The sequence below is a fragment of the Schistocerca serialis genome, chromosome 3 (assembly GCF_023864345.2).
Source record: "Schistocerca serialis cubense isolate TAMUIC-IGC-003099 chromosome 3, iqSchSeri2.2, whole genome shotgun sequence".
NCBI lineage: Eukaryota > Metazoa > Arthropoda > Insecta > Orthoptera > Acrididae > Schistocerca > Schistocerca serialis.
This window is the reverse complement of record NC_064640.1, coordinates 173,088,475-173,101,605: the sequence shown is the minus strand read 5'-3', so window position 1 is coordinate 173,101,605 and position 13,131 is coordinate 173,088,475.

Here is a 13,131-nt window from a genome sequence, read left to right as displayed (position 1 = left end):
AACCTAACTAACCTAAGGACATCACACACATCCATGCCCGAGGCGGGATTCGAACCTGCGACCGTAGCGGTCACGCGGTTCCAGACTGAAGCGCCTAGAACCGCACGGCCACAGCGGCCGGCGTTTGCGGACAGTCCTTGTTTTACGTTTGCTGTAAACTTACTACTCTTTACGCGGTATGTCATATTTACTCAGTCAACACCGTTCCAGTCAGATAAGCTACAGTCATTCTTCATGACAATCAACGTTTGTAGAGCGGTCAGCTATAAAAATAAACGTACGACGTACATTGCTTTCTCGGGAATCCATGCTTTGCGCGTTGTCTTACCCGAAGGACACTGTATAATGTGCAGCTGATATTTGCACAACATTTAACCAAAGCCTCATTGGTACATACACTTTACACTGCTAAATGTTTACTTCTTTAGTAATACTTCGCTCTTTAGGAATCATCGTAAGAGCTCGCGATGTAGAAGCACGTGTCATGAGTGAGTACTGATGTAGATGGCGACAGTTCAGTTAATTTGGAAAAAAGACTGGTCTCGAAAGAGGATTACCATTACACTAATGATGATTGATCCTACACGTTCAAAAAAAAATAGTGGAGTGAATGTGAAGCACTAAACAAGATTATTAGTTTGTCACCCAAACAACAGAATTTTTAACTTCACAACATATCAACAGATGTGAGAGTCACAGATGAAAGATATGGCTACTAGATAACAAGCAGCGGTAAAGTTTATATTTCTGAACTGAAATTGTGCGGGAATGTTCTTAATTGAAGTCCAAATTTTTTACTTGTTTCAATAGTATATGAGGATGTTTCTTTACGTATGAGATGCATTTGCAATTTGTGATGCAAATTAGAGAAGAAATTCCAGTTCTATGCGTTTGGGTTTCGGTCCAAGGCGGGAGAAAGCTAGGCTGTCTTCCTTCAAATCAATGTGCAAACAGTAATGAGATTAGGGGCGCGTTGAATGCATTCTCATTATTTTCTTAATTCTCCAATAAATTTCTTCAATGTGTTGTCTTTGTGTTTCCTTTTAAATATTTTTGTCCATTGGTTTAGACCAAATTCAACTACAGTAGTATTTAGATGAGGGAATATCACTCTATATTCTCATACATTTCTTTTTTATAAATGCCAAGATATCGATATAAACTCTTTCTTCCCTTTTTGGAAAAAGTGTTTCCCGATACCACTTTATATTCCCTAATTTGTGGATTTAGAGTTGCGATTTATATATAATTTTATAAGAAGCGAAAATTACGGTGTTCTGCGATAGTGCACGACGTCACAGCTCCCAACTTTGTTTCTTCGGCTTATCTTTCCCCGTGTAATAGCTTGTTCAGCCAACCAGCGTAGATCTGAGTGACATACTCGTATGTATAGGCACTCAGGATAGGCAAGCTAAACTATATACAGGGTGTATCAAAAATAATCATCCGTTTTTGGCACGTCTATATTTCTGAAACTAATAAACACATACAATGAATTTTGGTTTTTGATGAACGGGAAACTCTAAAACGTTTTTTATACCTTTTCTTAGGTGTTCAATATGCCCCCCGTCAGATGCACGGCATATGTCAATGCGGTATTCAAATTGTTGCCACACTGCAGCGAGCATGTCTTCAGTTACAGTTTCCACAGCTGCTGTTACGCTATGTCTCAGTTCATTCATTGTTGTTGGTAACAGAAGCACATAAACAGAGCCTTTTATATACCCCCAAAAGAAATAATCAAATACAGGTCCGGTGACTTTGAAAACAAGTAATGTAAGGCTGAATCATTTGGTCCAGTGCGACCAATCCATCGTTCAGTAATCCTTTGATTTAAAAATTCCCCAACTTCCAAATACCAGTGTGGCGGTGCCCCATCATGTTGGTAAATGAAGTCGTTCGAATTAGTCTCCAACTTTGGGAAAAGGGAGTTCTCTAGTATATCGAGATATGTGCTTCTTGTAACAGTGTTCTCGGCAAAGAAAAGTGGACCATACGCCTTTTCCCGTGATACTACACAAAACACATTAAATTTCGGAGAGTTCTTCTCATGTTGTACAACTTCATGTGGTTGTCCCATACCCCATATTCTCACATTGCGATGGTTCACCCTACCATTTAACCGGAATATTGCCTCGTACTAAACACTAAGCGTGAAAGAGAACTGTCATCCTTCATCTTGCCAAGAGCGAAATTACTGAACTCCACACGTTGTTCTTTATGACCTTCACGAAGCGCTTTCAGCAACTGAATTTTGTATGGTTTCATGTGTAACGGTCGACGCAACACATGCCAGACGGACATGGAGTATGTTGAGCTGTCGAGCTGCACAGCGAACGGATATCTGCGGACTCCTTGTGAAACTATGGCGGATACGTTCGACGTCTGTGTCATACACTCGGGGAGGCCCGGCGATTTGCCTTTACACAAACAACCTGTTTTTCGGAATTCTTCATGCCATCGTCTAATGCTCTATGCTGTAGGAGGATCCACACCATATCTAGTGCGAAAGCCACGCTGAACATTTATTACTGACCCGCACAGTGCAAAACGTAGAACACAAAACGCTTTCTGTTGTCCAGACACCATTTTTACTAGAACTGAAGTGGTCGCAAACTGCTGCTACCTAGCGGGAAACTCGAGAGTTTGATCTTTCCAACAGTACGTTTTACACGCACGTATCTCAAATAACGAAATAGTTAGGATTTTTTAAAAATCGTTCTTTTTAATACTCTCTGTATACACCTGCAGTATATACTATTAATACTTCAGTTGTGGCAAAGGAATCGGGGTCGAGATTTATATTCTACCAAACGCACATCGCTGAAGACAACATATCTATTCCTTTTCATTTTATTCGTACATTTCAAACAGGCGAACATTCCGTTCACGAGTTGCCTACCTCCGCTATGGTGACCGACTGAATCATGCAGAAGTCAAAATGATTACTGACTACAAGCACTCCTGATATAAAAGGCCTTCGGACGATTGTGGACGGCTTCGGTCACAGACATGCACTTAATTTACAGTCATTTTATTTTGCACACTAGGAAATATTGCAGAATGGCAACATCAAGTTTTATGATCAGTTCACGTAATGGATTTCCCAGTATTAACACTGATCGGCCAGAACATTATGACCACCGACATACTATCGATATAAACCCGTCCAGGCAATAGCAGTGTCACACGGCGAGGAATGAGTGCTCTTAAGGGGCTCCGGAACGCCCTATACTTGCAATGTTAAAATAACGCTTATAAATTACATCTTTCCTCACAAAGCATTTGAGGTAGGAAGTTGAACTTTTTACAGATTATTTATTGGAATATGGGCTACAACTTAACACAGGGATTTTACAAAATTTTAGTTCAGTTATTAAAGATGATTTTTTTTTCAATTGTAATGAAAATTCACAACATTTTTTTGCAATTTTTTATTTATATATTCAAAAATATACAGTTTTTTGGAAAAAGGCTGTGTTAAATTATGCAGAAGGTACTGTGTAACATTTACTGAAAGTTTGAAACAAATATGTTTGGAAGATCCTTAGGAAACATGTAATTAGTATGAGAAAATAAAAGTTTTGGGAATCGAGCGACAAAGATTGGATTAACTTTTTAGTGCATTCCAGGTCCATAGGATGGATTATCTTCATCCTCTGCAAACTCCTCCTCCAGCTTCCTCTTGTTCCTCCTCCTGTTTACTCTTGCTTGTATTTCTAGACTCTTTACAGCCCTGTCTGCAGCCCCAAGGCGTTCCTTGTCTAAAGCAAGCATCGCTCGTTGTTGTGTTCGTAGATTTTGCTACCATTTTCTTCAGTTGCAGTTACTGCAACACTGTTCCAAAAGGTGGTCATGTATGAACACTTATCACATTTCAGTTGTATTTCACTAGCAAGTCCTACGTGCTTTATTATGGAGAGTTCCAGACCAACTTCACTACAATGAATACATCTTACACAGTTTGAAAAAATTCCTTTGAGAACCGACATATCAAATATTTCATTCACATCCGATTCGCCCATAAAACATTCATGGTTTTCACTCATTGAACCAAGCTTCTTCTGTGAAGTATTTTCTTTCCCACTTTGCTATGGGCAGGTGTACTTGAGAGATTAGGTTCACTCACTTGGTTATCGTCTTTATTGTTTACAGTAATAACACATACCTTTGGCTTTCCAACATTTCTCCTTTTCTTAAAAGCCTTCAGAGGATTTCTAATAACTTTACTTTTAATCATTATTATACTTCAACAAAACAGAGACTCAAGAAACAGAATTAATTACGAATATTTTCGAGATAACGACAGAGTAAATAAACATGAAACAATCGACAATCACACCAGCGATATATATTGAACCATCACAGGTTAGCCACAACACATACTTTACCTCACATAACTAAAATGTACCTGATGAACACGGACGTTAATAATAACACCATTTGACAGCAGTTTAACAGCGCCACAGTGGGTCACGCCCATGTAGAACACATTTCAAAAAAAATTTAAAAATAGTTGTAGTCTTCGGAATTGAATAAATTATGTATCTATTAAAAGATAATAGTCTGCAGATTCAGAAAACGCAAAAAAGTAAAAATTGAACTTTTCATGATTTTGAGCCTTTCCGGAGCCCCTTAAGACACACTCAGGGTGCATGGAGTATCAGTGAGCGTGCTGTCCGTGTGTAGAATGGAGAAGGCGCGTGATCTATCTGGGTTTAACCGAGAGCAGATTGTGGTGACCCGGAGGCTCGCCAGTGGCATTTCGGAAACTGCACGATTTATCTGGTGTTCGAGGAATGCTGCTGTCAGTGTCTTCAACACGTGGCGAAACCAAGGTGAAGCGACGTCCAGGCGTCGAGGGGTTGGACGGCCACCCCTCATCACAGATGTCGGACTCGTAGGTTAGGAAGACTGGTAAAATAGGACAGGCGGCGAACTGTGGCGGAACTAACATCATACTTTCATGCTGTGCAGAATAAAAGTGTGTCTGAACACACAGTGCACTGAACACTTCTAACGATGGAACTCTGCCGTCAGCGACCCATCCATGTGCCAATGTTAACACCAAGACGTCGGCAACCACAACAGAAATGGGCACGTGACCATTGGCACTGGACGTTGGGACAGTGGCTGAGTGCTGAATGGTCTGATGGATTCCGATACCTTCTTCACCATGCCGATGGGAGGGCACGAATCCGTGATCTTCCAGGGGAATAGATCATTGACACATGTAACGCGGGACGGAGACAAGCTGGCGACGGCTCCGTTATGCTCTGGGGAGCTTCCACGTGGGCATCCAAGGGTCCAGTGGAGCTCGTGCAGGGCACCATGACGGCTAAGGTGTAGCGAACACTGGTTGCAGAAGACGTATACCCCTTTATGACGATCATGTTTCCCGACGGCAGTGGCATTTTTCAGCAAGATAATGCACCATGTCACAAGGCCGGGAATGTGATACAGTAGTTCGAGGAACACAGTGGCGAGTTAGTTGATGTGGTGGCCCCCAAAATCGTCAGATATGAACCCAATCGAACACATCTGTCATGTAATTGAACGTGGCGTCAGAGCTCATCACCCCTCCCCAGAATTTACGGAAATCAGGTGACTTGTGTGTGTAGATGTGGTATCAACTCCATCCAGTGACCTGCCAAGGCCTCACTGCTTCCGTGTCACGACGCGTCGCCGCTGCTACCCGTGTCAAAGGTGGATGTACCGTTTACTAGGTAGGTGGACGTAATGTTCTTGCTGACCAGTGTATGACTGAAGGTAGTGGTACACGTCCAGTTTAATTTTTTTTTAATTTCGAGTTAATGAGGCTTACACACAACAGGCTGATGACAGTTCTCGGACTGAGATACCTGAAATATTGCACCCCATCACTTGTTACATGGGATTACCGTTTCTTTCTACTGTCATCACTCAGTTATATTTAAGCCTCAAATATATCGCAATGAACAAATTTCGAGGTGCACCACTATTGAAATAAGGCCTTCAATTAACGTAGGATTTTCTCTAGTGAGCTTCCTATCGTACGGTTAGCACATCTGGCTGTCCTCCGTCACTGCGCTGTGTGATTACCTGCCGCATTAGGCGAGGACGGCTCTGAGAATTGCGCCCGCCTCTGATCCTAGCCTGCATTTGACGTCACAGGTGCTCGAGAAGCCCTTCATCCTCGCAGCTCTGCTCGAAGCTGCACCGCCTGAATCTCCCACCTTTACATATGCGCATAGAACGAATAAATGAAAAGCGCTAAAATAAAAATAATGTCCTTCGACAGAACTCGTCTTATACTCTCCACCTCAAGATTATTAAAATCATAGGTATCTTAAAGAAAAAATTAATTTTGGAAATACAGAAATAATAAAAATGAAACACATCCTTTCGGAGAGGGGGGGGGGGGGGGGTTTGACTTATGGGGTCCTTACATAATCACAGATCTAGGTCTTGCATGATATATTTGATGAAATGTTTAAAACCGTATAATGAGAATGCATAACAATCACTATTTATTTCACACACAAAAATCTAAAGGTATTTTTCCGATATTTGCTCTCAAATAATTAATGAAGTACGCAGTTGATGGGTGATGAATCCAAATATTGTTAGTGCGATATTTTGGAGGGATTTTCAATACTAGTTTTCAACTAATAATGACTCACATACACTCCTGGAAATTGAAATAAGAACACCGTGAATTCATTGTCCCAGGAAGGGGATACTTTATTGACACATTCCTGGGGTCAGATACATCACATGATCACACTGACAGAACCACAGGCACATAGACACAGGCAACAGAGCATGCACAATGTCGGCACTAGTACAGTGTATATCCACCTTTCGCAACAATGCAGGCTGCTATTCTCCCATGGAGACGATCGTAGAGATGCTGGATGTAGTCCTGTGGAACGGCTTGCCATGCCATTTCCACCTGGAGCCTCAGTTGGACCAGCGTTCGTGCTGGACGTGCAGACCGCGTGAGACGACGCTTCATCCAGTCCCAAACATGCTCAATGGGGGACAGATCCGGAGATCTTGCTGGCCAGGGTAGTTGACTTACACCTTCTAGAGCACGTTGGGTGGCACGGGATACATGCGGACGTGCATTGTCCTGTTGGAACAGCAAGTTCCCTTGCCGGTCTAGGAATGGTAGAACGATGGGTTCGATGACGGTTTGGATGTACCGTGCACTATTCAGTGTCCCCTCGACGATCACCAGTGGTGTACGGCCAGTGTAGGAGATCGCTCCCCACACCATGATGCCGGGTGTTGGCCCTGTGTGCCTCGGTCGTATGCAGTCCTGATTGTGGCGCTCACCTGCACGGCGCCAAACACGCATACGACCATCATTGACACCAAGGCAGAAGCGACTCTCATCGCTGAAGACGACACGTCTCCATTCGTCCCTCCATTTACGTCTGTCGCGACACCACTGGAGGCGGGCTGCACGATGTTGGGGCGTGAGCGGAAGACGGCCTAACGGTGTGCGGGACCGTAGCCCAGCTTCATGGAGACGGTTGCGAATGGTCCTCGCCGATACCCCAGGAGCAACAGTGTCCCTAATTTGCTGGGAAGTGGCGGCGCGGTCCCCTACGGCACTGCGTAGGATCCTACGGTCTTGGCGTGCATCCGTGCGTCGCTGCGGTCCGGTCCCAGGTCGACGGGCACGTGCACCTTCCGCCGACCACTGGCGACAACATCGATGTACTGTGGAGACCTCACGCCCCACGTGTTGAGCAATTCGGCGGTACGTCCACCCGGCCTCCCGCATGCCCACTATACGCCCTCGCTCAAAGTCCGTCAACTGCACATACGGTTCACGTCCACGCTGTCGCGGCATGCTACCAGTGTTAAAGACTGCGATGGAGCTCCGTATGCCACGGCAAACTGGCTGACACTGACGGCGGCGGTGCACAAATGCTGCGCAGCTAGCGCCATTCGACGGCCAACACCGCGGTTCCTGGTGTGTCCGCTGTGCCGTGCGTGTGATCATTGCTTGTACAGCCCTCTCGCAGTGTCCGGAGCAAGTATGGTGGGTCTGACACACCGGTGTCAATGTGTTCTTTTTTCCATTTCCAGGAGTGTATAATGATGTTCAGTTCAAGGCTCCTTGTCATGGTTCACTTGGCTCCCCCTGTCAGAGGTTCGAGTCCTCTCTCGGGCATTGGTGGGTGTTCGGGAGTTTTTCCGAACGTGCAGAGCAATATCTGGCATGTCAGATATTCTGAGCGTGCTTCTGAGCGTTGACCAATGAGATGGCACAACGCCATCTACGTCATACGCACGCCGTCTCCCTTCAGTACAGAGATGTGAGGCGCCATATTGGCATTCATTTCATGCTTATATGTATATATGCCGTTTCTGAGCACCAGCAAATTCAGAATCACTGGAAAACCCGTTGTTAACTGCGTGATTCGTTCCAATAAAATAACGAGAAACATCATTTTCATGGCAAAGGAATTATTGTAACTTGCGTATTATGAGAGTGGGCTGTTTGAAGGCAGCGACACGGAAGATCCACCCAAAACGCATTGTTCTTGGTACAATTTGTTATAATCAGTAACATATCTACGATAAGGTTTTCTGCAATGGGTAACATACTTTGATTAGTTGTTATGTCTGTGTTGTTGGTTTATCGTAATGAGTATGCCGGCACGGTAGCTCAGCGTGTTTGGTCAGAGGGTTACGTGTCCTCTGTAATACAAAAAATAAATAAAAAAAATTAAAAAAAAAACTGAGTTAATCGATCAACAACGAACTTCAATGGATATCTTATGACGTCCGCCCCGAGCAGATGCAGCGAACAAAAGCGAACAAAATGGGATAAAAGAAAAAAAAGTTGCGTCATTGTCTTGTAATGATTTGGAAGTGGGGGCGGAGGTTCGCGTCTTGACACTGCTAAATTTTATTTCCTAACATTCGCGTTTTTTTAGGTTCTCATACTTTATTATTAGTTTAATATAAATATATACTATAATATTTGATGTTATGTAAATATAAGTTCACCTTTTTTTGAGATGTGACTGTTCGATTGGCTTAATCTACAGGACAGCTTGCGCTACTTGTATAAAGATATATTGCTCCTTTTTCTTTTACGCATAGTAATTCACACGTTGCTAAGATTCTGCTACTGGGTAGGAACAGTGACTAAGTAAGACTGACCTTGGGGTTTTATTAAAATGTGGGACTGATGAAATAATGTTTACCTTAAGCGGAGAAATATTCCAAATTTGTACTGCACTGTTTGTAACGGAACTTTTATATGTCTCTGTCCTTACTGATTGGACATGGTACTTTCCTTTTCGTGGACGTTGGAGGAAATGTGGGTTTTAATAGAGCTAACGTGGGAATTTTAGGCGGACCCGTTGAGTAAACAGTGTGATTTACGAACTAGAAACATCCCTCAACTGCCGCCGGAATGCGTTGCGATCGCGTATATCACGTTGGAGCCCACGTATCGTATGCACAAGTCGCATCATTCCTGAACGTTCAGCAGCACGTTGAACTTGGCACGCTCAATGTTAACGTTCGACAGCACGGTCCGTGTGCCGACGGCTTTAGCGTATGTTAGTTTAAGTGGCGTGTAAGCCAATGGACCGATGACCTCAGCAATTTGCTCCCATAGTACTTACCACAAATTTCCAAATTTCTGTTTGTGTTTATATCTCAGTTCATCGGGCGGCAAACTTCACCAACGTTGATGCGCGAAGTCGGAAACTAATTTCCACAAATAGTTAGCCGTATTCAGGAGTCTTTATATAGTTTTTAAAACACGCAGCATACGTCTAAAACATATGGAAACATTATTAACATTTATCTTGATAATTCTACGTCTTGGTCTGTGGCACCTGAGTGTCCCGACTCAGTTACTCTGCTTCTCGACTGGTACGACGTGGTGTAAAGGTATTCTGTGAAAAAGCCGTCTACTAGTTTGTTTTTAGTATTCCTGGGAGGTATTGGTAAATGGAAACGACAGTCTCCCTACTCCGATTATATTTTCTACCAGCGATAACTGTCTGATTTGCCGTTACCTTAGTAAACACACAATTAGTAAATAGAACCAGGGAATTTCTGCTCTCACAGGACTTCAAATCGGGAAGCTAGTAATTTACTTACATCTCTCGTCTACCATATACGCAATGCAGTCCGTTCCTTGCAGAGTACATCGTTTATTAAACTATGAATTTAGATTGCACAACGGGTATGGTACAAACACATGGAGACGAAATACACAGCACATAATCTGGTTAACTCATGATGATAAATACCTATTACTTTTTCTCTTCAAAACCCTGAGCTATTGGCCATTAGGTGGATTTCGTACGATACGGAAATGTGTGACGTGCTTTAACATTTTCAAATCAATTATGATCAAAATAGGAGTTAATTACAATATTCTAAATACCCAAATAAAGCAAATAAAACAGTTTCGAATTTAATATTGAAAGAAGAATGGTCTCTTAATATATGTAATTTATATTTAACATTCTGCCAAGACCCAGTAGAACTGGGGGAAGGTGTGGATACGAAAACTAGAAAATTTCACAAAAGGGAAAATACGTCCGTGTTGCAAACACACAATGTTCTGAGAACTTTACCACCTTCTTCCAATGCCATGAAACCATATAGACAACGGAAAAAGGAGGGTGAATTACAGTGCTAGAGGATTCAACATCAGTGCTTTCGAACAATATGTAATAAACTCGATAACTTCATTTAAATTCCATCCCTGCGTCTTAAATTGGGGTTCTTTCCGTGTAGAATAGCATGGTACAGTCATTGGTGGTGCCTATGATCACTCAATTTTCAATTATATCACATGTGGTGGTCACGTGACACATGGGAAACGATAAAAAATTCGCGATAAAATCATTGGAAGCATGCATGAGAACCGTGAGTAGATAACTCAAGGTGATTACTCATTTTATTACCCAAATCAACAGTTACAGAATTTACTAAACATGGGTATGGCAGTGGAATTTATCACTCAACCTCAGTAACTTACTCATTTAACTCAAAATACTTGGTCCAACGAGTTGAGAGATATTAAATTTTAGATACGCACGAAGAGATTCAAGTTATTAGGCACAAGTACTGGAGGCACGTGGCTGTGTAGAAAAAGAACAGAGGGCACTGTCAAGTCCACCCATTTCATAGGAAATACAGAGGAATTTAACCACAAATAAAATTAAAAATATATCCGAACACGTACTTAAAAAAACTGAATTATTCCCTAACACAAAATAAGCGGTAAACGTAACTAGATTGAAATCTAACCTTTTCGTTATTGCTCTCTGACTGAGTACAACAACTTCCAATAACGGCTTCTGAGTTTTATTTTCAATATATAAGTAACTTCCCCGTAGTACCGTGTCGCAAAAATCCACCTGTTTAACGTAGCGAATTTTAATCTGGAAGAAAGTCACTTTAGCACATATACTGATGCTGTTTATAGTGTTATTAGCCACCTGAGTAAGATTGACAGTGAAAGGATCGTAGTTTCGTGGCAGCGACCAGACAGTTCGGATGTTGGTTCCGGAAAAACATGAAATATTTGGACAAGAGTAGTCCAAATATGGCAGTGTAATGTTCTTGGTCGAAAACTACATGGTAAAATTTTGGGCTAAATCACCAACATGTTGACTTTGCCTTACTGGAGTGTAATAATCTGACCGTGTTGATTAGACAGTGATGCTTCTGTTGTATAGGAACGTTATTGTTGGCGGTGCCCTTCTTATAAGACTAGAAAAGTAGTCGGTATGCCGGTAATCGGTCTCAGTTTGTTTCTCATTTCCAGCCCATACGTCATGGTTTTCGCTTACACTGAAAAAATAATTCAAACTATAGATGTGTATTATTCAGTTTTGCACTTTTAGATGTATTATGCTTGCCCTAAACCCAGAGGAATATTACACCATCGAGGTTGTCATTATAGCATGTGGGAGCAAGAATTCTGAGCTGTCTTGCATACACCAAATCACACTTTCGTAACCTGGCATCAGAAAGCAAACGACTATAGGGAACATAACTTAGTTTGGCATACATCTGTGAAAATATACAACGCCGTTATCAATGAACAGGGTGTTGGTAACATTCTTCCTTCGAGTCCGAAAAGCACTCAAAAATACCGGTTAAAATAAGTAGTCCATTATAATTATCCGGGCTGTTATGCCGTGGTCGGTTGATGAATTCTGTGGTGATTCCCAACGTTTTGTGTGTGTTGCACCTTCCATCGAGCTACGGACCCCCTTGAAGATGTCTCCCGCAGTCGCAGACGAAACGTTGGGAATCACCACAGAATTCATCAACCGACCATGGCATTACAGCCCGGATAATTATAATGGACATGATATTTCCGGCCGTGAAAGTCTACATTTTAGTATACGAGGGCATGCTTAAATCTAATGTCTCCGAATATTTTTATGTGAAAACTCTTAAAGCTTTTTACATAAAACAAACTTTTTTAGCGTTCTGCATACTTATTCTTCATGTATACGCTTTTATTTCGTAACATAGCCATCCTAGTGACAAATGCATTTCTCCCAACTAAGGACCCGTTTGTTGATACCGTCACTGTAAAGTGTGTGACTTTGTGGACGGAGCCACGACCTCACCTGTGCTTGCATCACTTCAACACTATTACATTGACATCTTCGAAGGTGTTCTTTAAGTTTAGGAAACGGATGAAAAGCGGATGGGGCCCAGTCGGAACGACACGGAGGACGATCGATGACAGTAAACACAAGGTGTCGGATTGTTGCAAACTTCGCATTGTTCGTGAGTACAATGCTGATGGAGAGCGTGCTCCATGTGTGGACGAACTCTTTTGCAGTTAGAAACTCGATTACAGCACTCTGTTTCTCATACATCGACATAGTTACGTTACACTCCGCTATGTTACACGCTACAGTTCGGAGTCCTCTAGTGGCTAAAGTTTGTAATTTGGGTCAGCAAACCTGGGAAGACCGAGTAATATGTAGGGCAGATAATACCTCAGTCGGTAGTGAGAAGGGAATAAGAATTGTGAGGCATTAGTTTTCAGCACACCCTCGTACAACACTGTTCGTTGCAAGATGAAATTATCGTTGATATTATATATTCCTAATAAAGCGTTTTAGTCGGTACCCA